At 46.9% G+C, this 15253-nt stretch overlaps 1 long non-coding RNA gene across 2 annotated transcripts; it reads right to left on the reverse strand.

The window, feature by feature from the left end:
* Nucleotides 1-1673: 1673 nt before the first annotated feature.
* Nucleotides 1674-4480, reverse strand: LOC119095989 (uncharacterized). 2 transcript variants are annotated; one of them, XR_005093964.1, is made up of 4 exons: nt 4122-4480; nt 2660-2785; nt 2307-2407; nt 1674-1995 (listed from the first exon to the last, which is right to left on the reverse strand). It is a non-coding gene; the product is annotated as an uncharacterized LOC119095989 (long non-coding RNA). The 2 variants fall into 2 exon arrangements; XR_005093963.1 differs by having other exon boundaries at nt 2660-2790.
* Nucleotides 4481-15253: the final 10773 nt, after the last annotated feature.

The raw sequence follows: 15253 nt of genomic DNA on the forward strand, positions 1-15253 counted from the left end.
TGGAATAATGGGGGGGGGGCCATGGAACAACGGGGGCCCTATGATATAACGGGGGCCTAAGGCACCAGAGGCCCTACGGCATAACGGGGGCATTATGGCATAGCCGGGGCCCTGTATCATAACCGGGGACATATACCATGACAGGGGTCCTAAGGCATAACAGGTGCCCTGACATGACGGCGGCCCTATGCCATAACGGGTGCCTGTTGCATGAGGACCCTGCTGCATAATGGGGACACTATTGCATGATGGGCTCTATTGCATAATGGGGTCCCATTCCTTAATGGAGGCCCTGTTGCATAAAGGGGGCCTATCGCATAGAGGAGCATTTTGCATAACGGGGGCCCTGTCGCATAACGCGGGCCTTACTTTATAGCTATGTTTACTGCGTAGCGAGGCTTACGGCATAACGGGACCTTATGCATAACAAGACCCAATTGGATAATGGTGCATATTGCATCACGAGCCTGTTGCACCACGGGCCTACCGCAGAACGCAGTCCTGCATAACGGGGTCCTTTTCCATAGTGGGGCCTTTTGGTATAACCGCGTCCTACTGCACAACCGGGCCCAAAGGCATGACAGGGGACCATACTGCATAACAGGGTCCTTTTCCATAATGGGGCCTTATGGTATAACCGCATCCTACTACACAACCGGGCCCAAAGGCATGACAGCGGACCCTACTGCATAATGGCGTCCTATCACTTAACGGGGCCACATTGCATAACGGGAGTCCTACTGTTTCCCCGGGGCCTCCCGACTTAAAACATGGGCCGCTCATTCATTACCGGGACCTCCTTGTTCATATTGATGGTCTCCAGGGTCAGCAAGCAGCCTTTTAACAGAGGTACCCTGATCTAGAGCATGTGTGGCCTCGTGATCCAGAAAAGGGAAACGTCATGCCGAAATCTTGATCCCAACAAAGTAACCTCAAGTACCGTCATGAAGGCCACCTTGATCTGAATTTAGGTTACCTAGATGAGCTAGCATTTGTTCGGGCAAAAGGGGGGGGGGGCCTCCCTAACTTTTGAAGGGACAAGAACCATATACATGGCCCCCTGCCACCAGCAGAAGAGCCCTCTGCCCCTTCACCCTCCCCACCTGCTGTGCTGACCCTGGACCAAGGCACCCTCGACAGTAGTAATGCCTCCAAATGGAGGGCAACCGGAAAGAATCTGACATATGACATGATAAAGCATCCTGTCTTACAACACAATCCTTTGTCACAAGCTCAACACAAAACATGGTCTTCTCATTGTCACATGGGGGGATGGGTGATTTCCCAAGCCAGTGCAGGGTGCCACATCAATGCCTATCACCAAACATCCAATGCAGCAATCCAGATTAATTACTATAGCCCATGTTTGATGCCACAAACAAGAGCAGAAACATGGGCATCCTTGACAACTCCCGCTCCCCCGGATTGGAAGTCCTTCAATACTCCCAAAATGTATGGTCTGCCCAATTTCTTAGGCAGTTTAGGTGTGAAAGCTTTGGCATCCAGAAGACTGTGGAATTTCAGCACCCAAAACATGAGGCTAGATTCAAAGCAGCACATAGCATCAGGTATCCTCTATAGCCTTACACCAGATCAGCACTCTTGAACAGCTATCCCCCAGTGACCTCACCTGGTAAAACCAAATCAATGAGGTTAACCTGGCAAATCAGTGGTCAATTATTTACACATAGGAAGAAATAAATACTATTCCAATTTCATTCAGGTCATGACAATCAGCAGTGTAGTGATATCTTGTTGGGTGGATACACATTTACCTACATTTTGAGCACAGCATGTGATGAAATGAACTCCACTGATGTTACTGTTTAAAAACACTCAGCGCGCTTACAACCGCAATTACACAGCATGGTGTGTACACATGAATTGAGCTTCACATATATCTCACTTCTCTGCATGTCATGTACTTACCATGCGCCCTGGCCCCAGGCCTCGAATCAGCACCCGGACATTCTTGTAGCCTTTGTTCAAGGCTCTCTGAAACCAGAGACAAGCATGAGCAGCCTGGCATATCAGTGCTTAATCACAAATAGGTACTGGCTGTTTCAAACAAAGAGAGCCAAAAGACAGGTTAACTGAAAAGCTTCACAAACTTTCATGGTGAATATCATGAACAACCACAATAGCTTGCATGAAGCCAAATTCAGGACCTGAATGTACTAGCTGCTGGAACATGAACAATGGTACAACACCACTATGTTATCCTGAAAGTGTATTCAAAAACAACTGAACGGTTTTCCCCTCCTATAGAAATTCTTATTCTAAGAATCAAATGATGTATTTCTTACCACAGCCATTGCAATTCCAGTTGCCTGAGCAGCAACATTTGTACCTTTCTTGGTGTTCTTAAAACCCTCCATTCCACAGGAACGTATCATCTTCACAAGCCCTGTAACAATACAAAGATATCTTTACGAACATACCACATCCTAAACTCTTAGCTGAGTTTACGAAGCAATGTTTCAAATAGTTGATCAATGCTACAAATAGTCAATCATAAATAACAGGATACAGAATGCTACAATGAAAACAATAACACAAGCAAGTACACAAATTGGAATACCACTAGCACAAACGATGTATGACAAGATCGAAGCAGTCAAACACATATGGCACATTTGAAACATGAAGCACCTTTTACCTTGAGATGTAGAAATTGAGAACACTGTGTTGTTCTTTGAGACCCTCACACTGCAAATCGGCAGGTCTGAGAACTTCACCCCTTCCACCAGGATATTGGGAGTATTTTCATCTGGGAATGTGCTGTCTGTTCTGAAACAAATGTGAGTGGTAAGACAAAGTGAGACACTGGGAGTACTTTGCCAGAAAATATGCTTGCCTCTGAAACATGTGAATGTAAGACAACAAAGATATGAGGGTTGTCCCAAAAATAAAGATGCACAAACAAAATGCAGGAAATGCTACTAGAAACCCCTGAACTTATCTTCTTTTTGATCAGTGTTTTAAATAATAAATACAAACTTGAGTGCCTCAATCTCCACTTTGCCATGTCTTTATCACACCCCCACCTAGACTCCAATGCAGGACTGGGTTCCATAACCCAATCTTAACTACTATATTATAAAACAATTAAAACTGTAAGGACTCTGCAAGTGGGATACCAGAAAACAAACTGCAAGGCAATACTCATGAGCACTTTTTGCATGTTTTAGTCATAGAAATATGCGCACATCCTCTCTACAAAAAACAGGTACCAATGGTATCTGCACAGTGACAATCAAGCTCAGCTATGTCCTGTACCAATATTGTCAGATTTAGAACTGGCCATCCCATTATGTCCTATAGAACCTTGGCTAAGAACCTGTAGTCAAACTGAGGCATCCATAGACCTCAACTTACCATGGAGTTTATTTTAAACATAATTCCCACCTTAGCCATGCCTTGCTTGTAGCTTTTCCTCCTACTTTAGATCTTTAGCATATTATATGACTAACAAGCATGATTATTGGCTTTTCCTGTCATGCATCTATAATTGCAATATGGCAATACATTGAATGGAAAAGGTAACTCCACCTGATGATATCATTGGACTCTATCTAAATCACAGCCACACTCTTACCCCTAGCACCAAAATAATCAGCTTTTTATGTAATTGCAGCATCTCTTCCAGTGGTAGGCAAGTACCAACCGAAGCAATTCACTCTTTACACATAAAATAGTCAACTAATAACATTAAATGTCACCAGTCAAAAGACAAAACAATGTGGTCCAAATCACATGGAAGAATAGCTTGCTCAAATATGCAGTGCCCAAAATGTTTTGTAAGCACCACAAAATATATCTGGGCATACCAGCACTGGGATTCAAACCAACACGAGCCACGTTACAAGAAACCAGTCGGCAGAATCATGAGAGGAGCACATCATATTAAGGATGCTCATTCCCCAAGAAACCTAAGGTCAAGCTGGAAACATCAGCAGGCAAAAGACAATGGAACAGTTTAGTGAAGCAAGCCCACACAACACACAAGGATACCACCTGTAGCAATATGTTGAAGCTTCCCTGAAATCCCGTGCATTCCTCAACCAGAGTATACATGTCAAAAAGCTATGAGCTGCAGAAAAACATGGTTTCATCCATACCTGATAGCCTGTAGTCCAGACTAATGCTTGCTTCACCCTCAGTTCCATCATCAGGTTTGGGCACTTTCACAGCTCTGCGACCATCCTCCTTGCCCAAAACTTCACCAGTATGGAAAGGTCTGCCTGCTTGGCTTGGTATCATGGTTCTCAGCCCACATTTAATGCAGTTTTCTTTACAATTTATCTTCAAGGCAACCAGTGACTTTTCTGGTGAGTACAGTACTCTCTGTAACAACCTACCCATACCAGGGCACAATTTAAGCATTCTGCTGCCTCCTAGAGCGAAATTGTACTACAATGAGCGCGGAGCACCCGCACACACGCCTTCACCGCCCGAAACTCCACCCGAGAAAGAGGAAGAAAATGGCGGCGCAGCGATGATGTGGCGACGACAGCGACACTAGCGCCACGGCGGCCGACTGCATGCAATTGGCTAAAGTGCTGCGATTGGATAAGATATGGTAGGCACGTGAATACCCGAATGCATGAGAAACTTAAGCAGTAAACCTAAACAATTTCATAAGTACACATTGAAATATGAAAAAACGCATTTTGGTATTATACACGGAAATACCCTTATAAGCTAAACAAATGCTGTGACACAAAATCATATCACAGGCTCTAATTTCAAATGAATGTTCCTAAATGGTTCTTCATTCAGACGTAACGACGGGAGCAGTTTGCCTCTTCCGTTTTGATGCATCCCATGGGTGTCACGTCCTGGCTAACTGGTATCCGAAGAGGCAACCCGACCGGATTTCTGCAACGCTGTTTTTGATCTGATGCATTTATCGGGTGTCGGTTCAAGTAAAGATCACGGCAAGCGAATGCACTGAAGAACCGTTTGGCTTTTGGATCTGAGTTGTACTCGATGGTGAAGGTTTTGTCTCAACTGGACGACAGAGGCTCCCAAGAGCAGACGAGTGCATCGGGATCGCCTGCTTTGCTTGCACGTAACAGCTGCGCCAGCTTTGCTGATTAAGTCACGTTACCGACTTTGTGACGTCATGAGGTCTTAAGGTTTTCCCTGGATACATGATTTGAAAATGGTCCATATAGCGCAGTCAGTGCTGGCGCCTGATTTTTTTGGGGTGAGGAACTCAAAAGAGCGTAGTTGTCTAATTAGCACCTCAAATACCATTTGTACAGCAAACTGCTCCCTTACATTTCCTGAGCCCTGCCTGCTCCATTCAAGCGTATGTTCGATCATAAACCCTTGACATGGAAGACGTCGAGCATTCTCCTTAGTCCTATTTCAATGTGTACTTATGACTAAGGAGAATGCTCGACAAGGCTTCGACATGGCTTCGAAGCATATCTATAATCACGAACTATTCCATGACTTTTTTAATGATGGTGAAAATGGAGCTCTACTGCATGATTGTCTTGATAAAATTGTGATACTGATGGAACCAATTGTAGAGACACGGAGCAATGGGTATTTCATGCAAACATATACTTGACTTAAAGACTTCGGAGTCAATATAACCGTGTAGATGTGCAGAGCTAATTGGAACATAGCCATGACCAACGACCATGCGTCGGCGACGGAGAAAGCTGAGCCGCTAATGATGTCATAGATTCTGAAAATGTGCATGCCGTGTGAGCGGACGACATCCACAAAAGGTGCGACGTTGTTTCAGACCATTGCATTGGTTTCATGCAGGGGCGATGTAGACCGTTCCATGCGTATTATTGCCCAGCGCTGCGTCCAAAGGTAATGGCCGCGGAACTTGTTTCTACGCATCGTTTAAGTCTGCCTCGGGTAATATGATCCTTACGTTAGTAGGTAACAACTTGATTGACGCTACGTTTTGTTCAAAAACCAATGAGAAAGTGCGTGCCCAGTCCGCGAAGGGATGACTATATCGTTTTTGGGGAAGGCCTGTGTAGACGGGGAGCCCGCAGCGAGCCTTTACTTTAGCTTCGAATTTGCCATGGTTCGCTGATAACGAATTTATTTTGTTTTTGGAGCTGCTTGGCACTGGTCTTAACCTAACATCTCAAAGGGGATGAGGACAGATTTGCGCTCAGCGCAGTTTGATGTAGTAGTGTAATGTGTTGCATTTAGTGGTATGATACCGCTGACCCCATGTGGTAAGTTACCCATGTGATAGGTGACAGAGTAGCTTGTCCAACAGTCTGCTTGGATGCATTTGCATTTGTTCTTGTATGTTGTGACCAATACATATTTGTGATCAGCTGTGTCAGAAGTTCATAATGGAACAAGTCCAGTGCCTGGCCTGGTGGTTGTCAGGTCTGCATTTCTTGGGAATGTAATAGGGCAAGTCCCTGTACATTTGATATGGGATGTTGAGAGGATGCACTCTATCTCTTTGGCCTCATGCCAATCTAGGATAGTATTGAGCATATGCATGTTTCTTGTGCACAGCTTCCCCTCATGCTTGCATGATTGCACTTTGCATTGTCATTTTTCATCACAAAGCATGTGTTTTACAATGCATTGGGGTATTAAATGGGTGAGCTGCAATCAGGAACATGCCTGTAAAAAACAGAGACACTATGTCTATTTTCCTGTGTAATAGGAATGTTTGGGGATGATATGGCTTGTGAGGATGTGCCAGCAGCACTGTGTATCAAAGTGACAAGCTTTTTTTACATTTCTAAGATGTACCTATTGATGGTGTATGTTATGTAACTATTGTGTGATTATGTCCAAAAGGGCTGGCAATGTCAATATCCCTCCCCTTTTGATATTTGGTTCATGCTATTTTACCTTACCAGAGCTTTGCTCTCAGTTGGGTGCCTTTGAGTCCATCAGAGAAGTCATTGACTGTTGTGATGGAGCTGTAGTTGTGGATGATGTGGCAGCCTCAGTGATGTTATCCTTCAGAATTTCTGTGAAGCTCTTGGTTGGAGTGAGGACCCTCATTAAAGGCTGCTGTATAAGTTGCGGGTATATGGTGTTGGTTGTCAGGATGTCACCAGGTCTTTGTCATTCTCAGTGATACAAGACAGCAGCATCCCACAAAGCTCTGTGAAAATTGGCACTGCTCCTGAAGCTAATGTCCACATGGTGCTATGAGAGTTTAGAGTGGAGTAAATCTGCTTGCTGGTGATGATGCTTAGGTAGTTTAGGTGTGGTGGCAAGTGGTGGTAGCAGGGAACTCATCCAGTCTCCACAAGAGCCCTGGAGAAGTGGGCAGGATATTACACCTCCCATTCAACTTGAAAAAAATGTGAGTAGATACACTTGAGGGAGCCAAAACCCTGGTTTCAGCTGTGGGGTGGCAGACATGAACAAGTGACTATAAGTGTTGAGAGGGACTTGATGAATAAAAAGCATGCCAGAAATTTAACAAGTAAATTGCAGCTGCAGTAGGTAATGCCAATGCAGTTTTTGTGACATCAGATGCACATTCTTGTCACCTAACCCCACAATGCAAAATGATGGTCTGCCCACATCTGTAGCATGCAAATGCTGCATTGACTCATCTGCTAATGATGGCTTAAAATGCATCATAGACATCTGCAAAGGAGAACCTCAATGTCATTGCCAGATCACTTGAAACCAGTACCATACATGGATGGAATCAATGCTCCTATTCTTCATATTGTGCACTGTGGAATGATCAGAGAAGATTAATATCACAATGTAGCTGACCTGGTGATACTGCCTGTGGTGAAAACAGCCAATAGAATTGAGTGGGATCAGTCTGACATCAATGGGGATGACCAGCAAAAGTTGAGGCAGTCCAAAAGGAATGGTCAGCCCCCCCAGGTATCATGCTTGCGGGTCATCCCATGTGAGAATGAACTCTCGGCTGAGGTAGTCCAAAGTAGTAGTAAGTGGTGCTAAGTGTGTGAAGTGGTAAGTGCAAAGTAGCAAGCGGTGCTCAGGTAATGCCCTCTTCCCCCAACATAAATGTTTTTTTTAAGAACTGCTGAACAAGTACAGAAGAAACTGCTGATGTCACAGACAATCAGGAATATGACACAATGTGAGACTAGATGCAACTCCATGTGTTGCCAACATGGTGAAATAAGAGCAGAAATGGTCCATATCCTGGCGGAACTTTCAGTCTCTGTTCAACCCACCCTGATCTGAACATTTCCTTGCAACATTCGGCTTATGAGTGAGAATTTGTACATCCGTGGTTGCATAGTTTATAAAAGACATGAAGACACTTTTCCACCCAGCTTGTGGTAGTATATTTCTATGAACCGCACATGGCTTTGAAGCCAGAAGAGTTGGGAATGGGCAAGGGACTCCAGAAAAAGCCAAGGTTAGCACCTGCTTGGGTGGGGGCCAAATTGACCCCCTCAAAGGTTTTTCTGGAATGGTTTCAGAACACCCGTGGCACAGCCTCGCCAAATTTTGCATATCTGTAGACAACTGAATAGTGAATGGTTTGGTATCAAAAATTCAGATGCACCTTGAAAGGTCGCTGACCTACGGCAGGGCACAGTCAGGTCATGGATTCAGCAAAGTCAATTTCTAGGGAAGAGTTCAATCTAATGCAACAACGGAGTGTTAGACAAAGCCATACATTTCTGAGATATTCTCTTAGGCAACACAACAATGGCATGAACAAATTTCAATGACCTAATGTCAGTAATGAACCATGGTAATGAACCATGGTCAGTAATGAACCAACCCATTTTATGGCCAAGGTCAAAACCAACCCATTTTATTGCTCTGGGCTTGCTGTATGGGGTAGTTTCTGTTGCTCATTTGGAATTTATTGATAGTAGGAACCACATTATATATCTTCCATGGACTTCTCAAAGGCCAGAGTAGGGCACTAACCTAAAATGACCCAGGTCGACGTTTTGCTTGTAGCAACATTCTGCTGAGCGTAATATGTATTGCTTATTCAAATGGAAAACTCAAAGCAGTCTTGTGCGATTTTGGTCACCATGTCCTAAAAAAGGTCAAACAAGGTCACTGAACTTGAATGAGCAGTGACCTTTTGCTTAGAACAGGTATCTAGACCAGCCTGGAGTTTGACCTCGTTTGGCCTTCTTCGATCCGAAGGTCATGATCTAGGAACCTCAAACTTTGACTTAAATGAGTTCACATACAGGCCACACATCCTGTGAATTTGGTGTCTCCAGCTCTCTTAGTTCCTTAGGTCTCAGGGGGGTCAAACTGACCCCGTCCTCCCACCCGAGCAAAGGGTATCCAACCGGCCACCCGGGCGCGTGATAACTGTCGCATGGGCCGTGGGGAATGCAGGCCAATCTCGAGCATGCTGTATAGTATGCATGAGGTCCTATGGCATGGAATGGAATGGCATGGAATCAAGAGAATAGCTGTGTGCAAATCTCATGTGCGTCCGCGACATTTTCGTAAAGTCCTGCCTCTCACCAATGCTGTGATACAATGCATAAACGACTAGCCTCTGTGAAAAGGTTTTTGAAATGGCCTGGCCCTGGAAGCGGTCAGCGAAGCTTGGTGCAATTAAATTGATGGGGAAAATTCCACACCTTGCCTTAAAGAGACACCACCATCTCTGTGGTCTACGGGAGAGAAGCTTGGCTGGTAATTATCGGCACTGGTTACAAATCCTGGAGCAGGCACATCCCAGCCTTGCGCGGCACGTTAAAACCCCCGCCTTTCTACCTGACGAAAAGGTAGAGGTTAGACATATCCGTTGAACAAAACGGCACGACTTGGGCAGTGGGCTCAGTGTACACGTAACAAGCTACATTCGGCAGGTATTCGTCATCCAAAGCCACACGCGGCCAACCATTCGGAAAAAAGCTAAAAAATGCGGCCAAGTCCGGAGTTTCTGTCTGCCCGTCCACTCGCCCATCTGTGGGGAGCGTGGGTTTGAGTCGCTTTAAGCGCTCTCTATCTGCCTCTGCCTGCAATGGCCCGCCGCCGGTGGCAGCGGCCCGTGCTAAAGGTCAGGTGAAGTGAGAGGGCCGACAAACGGTGCTGGGCAGTGCGGTAGGCTAAGCTTTCGTTGCGGAATCCCGCCGTTGACCCAGAATCTTACGATCGGATGGTATTGTCAAGGTTTAGGCAACAACCACTGCGTGACAAGGGCTCTGATTCCTGAAATCCGTTCAATTAAAAGTTTCAGATTAACTCGTTAAAACGTCCAGGGACACGAACGTGCCAAGTTGCCTTAAAAAGGGATTGATGATCGGCGTAGAACAGAAATTTAGCTTTTCTCATTTGGTATTCATTGCCGGCGCATTCTCCCCGATAGCCCGTCAGCATGATGGCGCCGTTGCTGGCGCCTACCGGTGCTTAGAACTTCCGATTTCCTTGCATTGTGCCGGAGGCCCTCTCAACGTCACTGCCTCCGATCAATAGACTGAGTGCTCACGCGCCTGAAAGCATCCATGCTGAAGAAGATGGTAGGATGGCTGCCCGCAAAATCATTGTAAATATCCGTTTGGCCTGCTCATACGGCGCTTGTTGCCAACGTCGGCCGTGCGTACATAGCCTTATGCGATCAACCATGTACCCGTCTGTGTCACATTTTTGCTGAGTGCAGTGCAGTGCAGTGCGTATCTTAAAAGCAGCTTTCATCGTTTCACACAGGATATTTGTCTCTCGGCCGGTGACTGGGTGTTCTTTTAGACATGCCACGAAATTTTTGTTTGCGTGTTTGAACACTTAGCATACAACTTTCTTGCACATCTGAATATAAGATTTTATTTCAGCTACGGCTGCTCAGATCTGTGAAAGGGATGTCTCACCTATGGGAAATATTTTAAAAATATGCTGCGGTGAAACCTCAGGACCAGTTACGTGTAATGGTAGCGCTGGATAGTGCCAATACAGCACCATCAAGGTATAAATGACAAGATTGATTTAAATTATTTCTAGTCCATAGTACGTTGTCAACGCTTTGCCATAGCACTAGACCTCCCTCTTGGTACCCACAAAGCGTAACACTAGTCGGCGACGACTGCCGTTGTTGCGACCTGTCAAGACAGGTCACGATTGCGGTCGCCATGGCAACAGCTGGATCTACCTATGGCGGGCGTCAGCTGTTGCGGGCCAGAAGTGTCACTTTTGACCTGTTTTAACCCGTGCATTGCGTTCACGCGGGACTAAAAATCACACTTCGATTGGTATTAATAACGTCCTCGCAAATAAACGTTTGCGATGCGCACAGTGGGTGACAAAGGCTATTTTTCGAGAGGCGTATTGGATGACGCTTGAACCAGTGTCTCACTTAAGACCATGTAATACCCTGTTTCCCAAAGCCCAAGTACGCTTCGGAAAGATGCACTGTGCTTAACACCATGCTACGCCATAACGCCATAGGGAAAAGATCAAAGCCATTGTTTAACGTTTCGTTGAGTTCGCGTGATAATGGATTTATGTTTGCATATTTTGTTGTCTAAGCAGGTTTTTTAGCCTTCGTAGCATTTATTACACAAAAATTGTTGACGGAGAGGTGCGTTGCAAACATTATAGGACTCACGCGGTGAGCAAAGCAAGGCAAATGAAGTATACAACTTCCATTGCGGGGAGTCCAATGAGGTTTCTCTCGGGTGAGCGGCTACTTCAAATAGAAACTGTGAATTCAGGAGCATTTCGAGAAAATTGATATTACTGATCAAATCGCACGTGCCTAAACAATGATTGAAAAGTACAAAATGTGACAAGGTTCCTTGTAACCGTGGTTTCTGGATTTAAGCGAAAATGTTGACCCTAAATATGACTTCCATCGCGACGAGCAAGTCGTTCAGGTCAGTGAAAATGCCTGCCCAACCTGTGAAATTATGCTTAAGGAAATTAAGAAACAGAGGTGCAGTATTAGTAGCCTGGCGACTCAAATTATGTGGATTGGGTGAAAAACCGTTCCATATCGATGAACACTTTTTTTGTTTTTGTTTTTTTTGCCAGACACTATGCCACACGGGACAGAACAGGACCTTAGCGCCAATGGAGGTCAGCAGTGGAGAGGAGGATTCAAGGTACGATGAATTAAAGCTGTCCGTCTGCATATCCGTCAGCTTTTGAAACACACAACTGTTGGGAGATCCCCGGGCAGCAGGTAGTTCCAGGACAAGATCGCACTTTAAGACAACATCCTCTGCAACATCGGAAGCCCAGGAGTGCCAAGCTGTGGGGCTCCGGCTGCCTCTGCGTGCCGGCCTCACGCGCAGCGGCGCTAGGGGTGGCCAGTGAGCGTCCCGCGGCTCACCTCGGCTCGTGAACGCGCATGTGCAATCGGCGAGTGACACCGCGTCGCACGCACGCACGCACGCACGCACGCACGCACGCACGCACGCACGCACGCACGCACGCACGCACGCACGCACGCACGCACGCACGCACGCACGCACGCACGCACACACACACACACACACACACACACACACACACACACACACACACACACACACACACACACACACACACACACACACACTTGCGCCAGACCCGTCCTAGGTCACGGTTGAAATGTGGCTTCGGCCCAGCGCCCCGAGGCGACCCAGGTCAGGTCACTCCTGTGACGTGGCGAACGGTGACCCCGCCCCAGACAGAGATGCAGTGCGGAAAGGCATGGCCAGAATGAGAAATCTAACGGTCTTTGGTGCGAACTGGTGACGATTCGCACGCAGCCATGGGGATGCGAGTGCACGGTTTGACTAAGCTGGATATGAGCTCTCCTAGGATTGGTGACGATCAGTACGTGCATGGGCCTGGGGGGCTTTGTCTGGGCCTGGAGGTGTTCGGTGGCAAATGGAATGCTTAGATGGCAGGGTGGGGCTTTCTTAACGGTCCTAGAGTGACGACGAGGAAGTCATTTTTTGGCGCAGTTTGTGTTCAAGGAGCTAGCAGTAAAATTGAAATGGCCGGGGTTTATTTCAAACGTGAGTTACGTTTCATTGTTGTGAAAATGCCGCGTAACTTAGCACATGCCCCGTTTTCCAGCTGTATTTCAGTTCTTACCGTTAGTTACAGTTCAGTTCATTTCATTTCTGACAGTTCTGTATAGTTCAGTGCGGTTTAGTTCTTACAATTCAGTACAGATTAGTTCTTACGGTTCAGTATAGTCCGGTGCAGTTCAGTTTTGACAATTCGGCACAATTCAATTCTTACAGTTGGGTCAGTCTTATTTTTACTGCTCCAGTTACTCCCCTGCTTGCGGAAGATTTAAGCGTGATGTCTTACTGAGTTTGAGGGATACGTTACCATTTCGGAGTTATATTGTACATTCTGCCCGAAATTTTGTTTTCGTTTCAGCGCTGTTTTGTGTAGAGTTCAGTCATCGGATGCATGACGCCGCAGAAGACGTGGGAGGCATTGGAGATTCGCAAAGGGCTCTCGACAGTTTATGGCAACAACATTTAAGGTGTGTAGGTGGGTGCGGGAGTTCGTGGAGGGCAGGTAGAGCATGCGGTCTGCTTCGCTCGAATAACACAGATGGAGGCTGTGATAATGAAGAATCGTGTGACGATCCACCTGACAGCTCAGAATTGCGGAATGACAACAAAACACCATAAAGCAGGCCATGGTATCGTGCATGATCGTGAACACGATGATGAAGCAGCTTACGGGTAAACGTATTTTTCCGACCATCGCCAAGCCCCATCCGGCGAAGACACGCGGCCTGTTCATTCTTCTCCACGACAACGCCCCACTTCATCGGGCCTCTGTTGCGACTGAGACTCTGCCTGACAACATCGAGATGCTGCGACGTGCGACAACCCTGTACTCAACGGACCACATCACCAATTCGGCTTGTGCTTTCAAGTAAAGGCTAGCCATTGGTAGCGCCGCTTTCCATAGTGGTCCACACAGATCGTCGATACTCCATGCAAACATGACCCGTTCAGAGCCTCGCTGAAGCCACGGGACGCCTGGTGCGCCCCTGGGAGTGCCTCATGTTCAAAAGCAGGGAGATGACGTACGAAATTCGGGCGGCGGTAATGCACGCAAGTGAATAAACGCCCTATTTACAAGCAAACGAAGCGTACTTTTGGAACGCTTTGGTATTGACGGTAGGGACGGTCCCACTTGACGGTGTTTCGAGATGGATTGGTGTCGGCTGGAGCAGGTCCGGAGAATTTTAGTTGGCGTATTCCAAATGGTCGTGTGTCGGGGCGCAACTTGAGGGGCGAATGCAATGAAGAGTCCGGTTGGTTGAATGCGCGTGGTCGGGATAATGCAGAAAAAAACGAGATTGGCAATATGATGACTTGCGGGTATGGTCGTAACGGCATGGTCAAAAGCCTGGACGAGGGGGAAGAGGAGGCGACACGGCCCGTGGTGGCAAAGCTTGCTCAAAAATTACATCGCTGGTTTGGGACGTCTTAAGCAGAGCGGGGAAAGAGAGAGGAGAGAGAGAGACGGAGACAGCGACAAACGGTTTACTAGAAAAGCGCGGTCCTGAGCATCAACTCGTATAGCACTCATGTGAGCAGCCACAGGTAAACATTTAACACCCATAAACGTCCTTCACGGATGCAGTGGTACAAGGTTCGCCTCGTTAACAGCATGTTTTGCTATCCGTGTTTGTGATGGCCGTGCTACGTGGTATGCTGGATGTCTGTAGCCCTTGCACCGCTACCACCACGTGGGTGATAATAACTTGTTCGAGCGAGACAGCTCAGACAGGTAGCGTGCAGCCAGATAGAACAAACGGACATGCCATCGTTCTTGATCAGACAGCATTGCACAAATTGTGCATATCACCGACGCCTGCATAATTCACTACCGGACGAATGGATTTTGAAGTTGTTACAGTCCGTTGTACTCGTCGAGGACTGCGCGACGCGTGCACCTTGTCATTGGCGTGGTCTTGTGATGACCAAACTACACGAAGTGTTTACCTCCATGTTAGCAGTGTATCGAGGGTACATTAGGGGATGTTTCAGGCGGGTCCGAACGAGGTATCTGTAAAACTTGCGCAACACAAGGCCACTGGCGAGTGCAAGGGGTTGAAATGCATTCTCCAGACCTCTGTTAAATGAAACGTGACGGAAAATACAAGCGTTGTAACGTACCGCGTCCACTTAAATGTCCGAAAGCGACAGAATACCTGCTCGTTTTCAGAAGCTTTCAGACCATCGTCACGCACGACACGCTGGCGCCTGCTGGGAGGTTCCCCTGTCTCCCGTGGCGCCACCTATTCAGCTGCTGCCGCTCGGGGCTTCGACCTCGTGAAGACCGGGTGTCTGGCCTCTACACC

Source organism: Pollicipes pollicipes, unplaced genomic scaffold (genome assembly GCF_011947565.3).
Source record: "Pollicipes pollicipes isolate AB1234 unplaced genomic scaffold, Ppol_2.1 Scaffold_4219;HRSCAF=4965_pilon_pilon_pilon, whole genome shotgun sequence".
Lineage (NCBI taxonomy): Eukaryota > Metazoa > Arthropoda > Thecostraca > Pollicipedomorpha > Pollicipedidae > Pollicipes > Pollicipes pollicipes.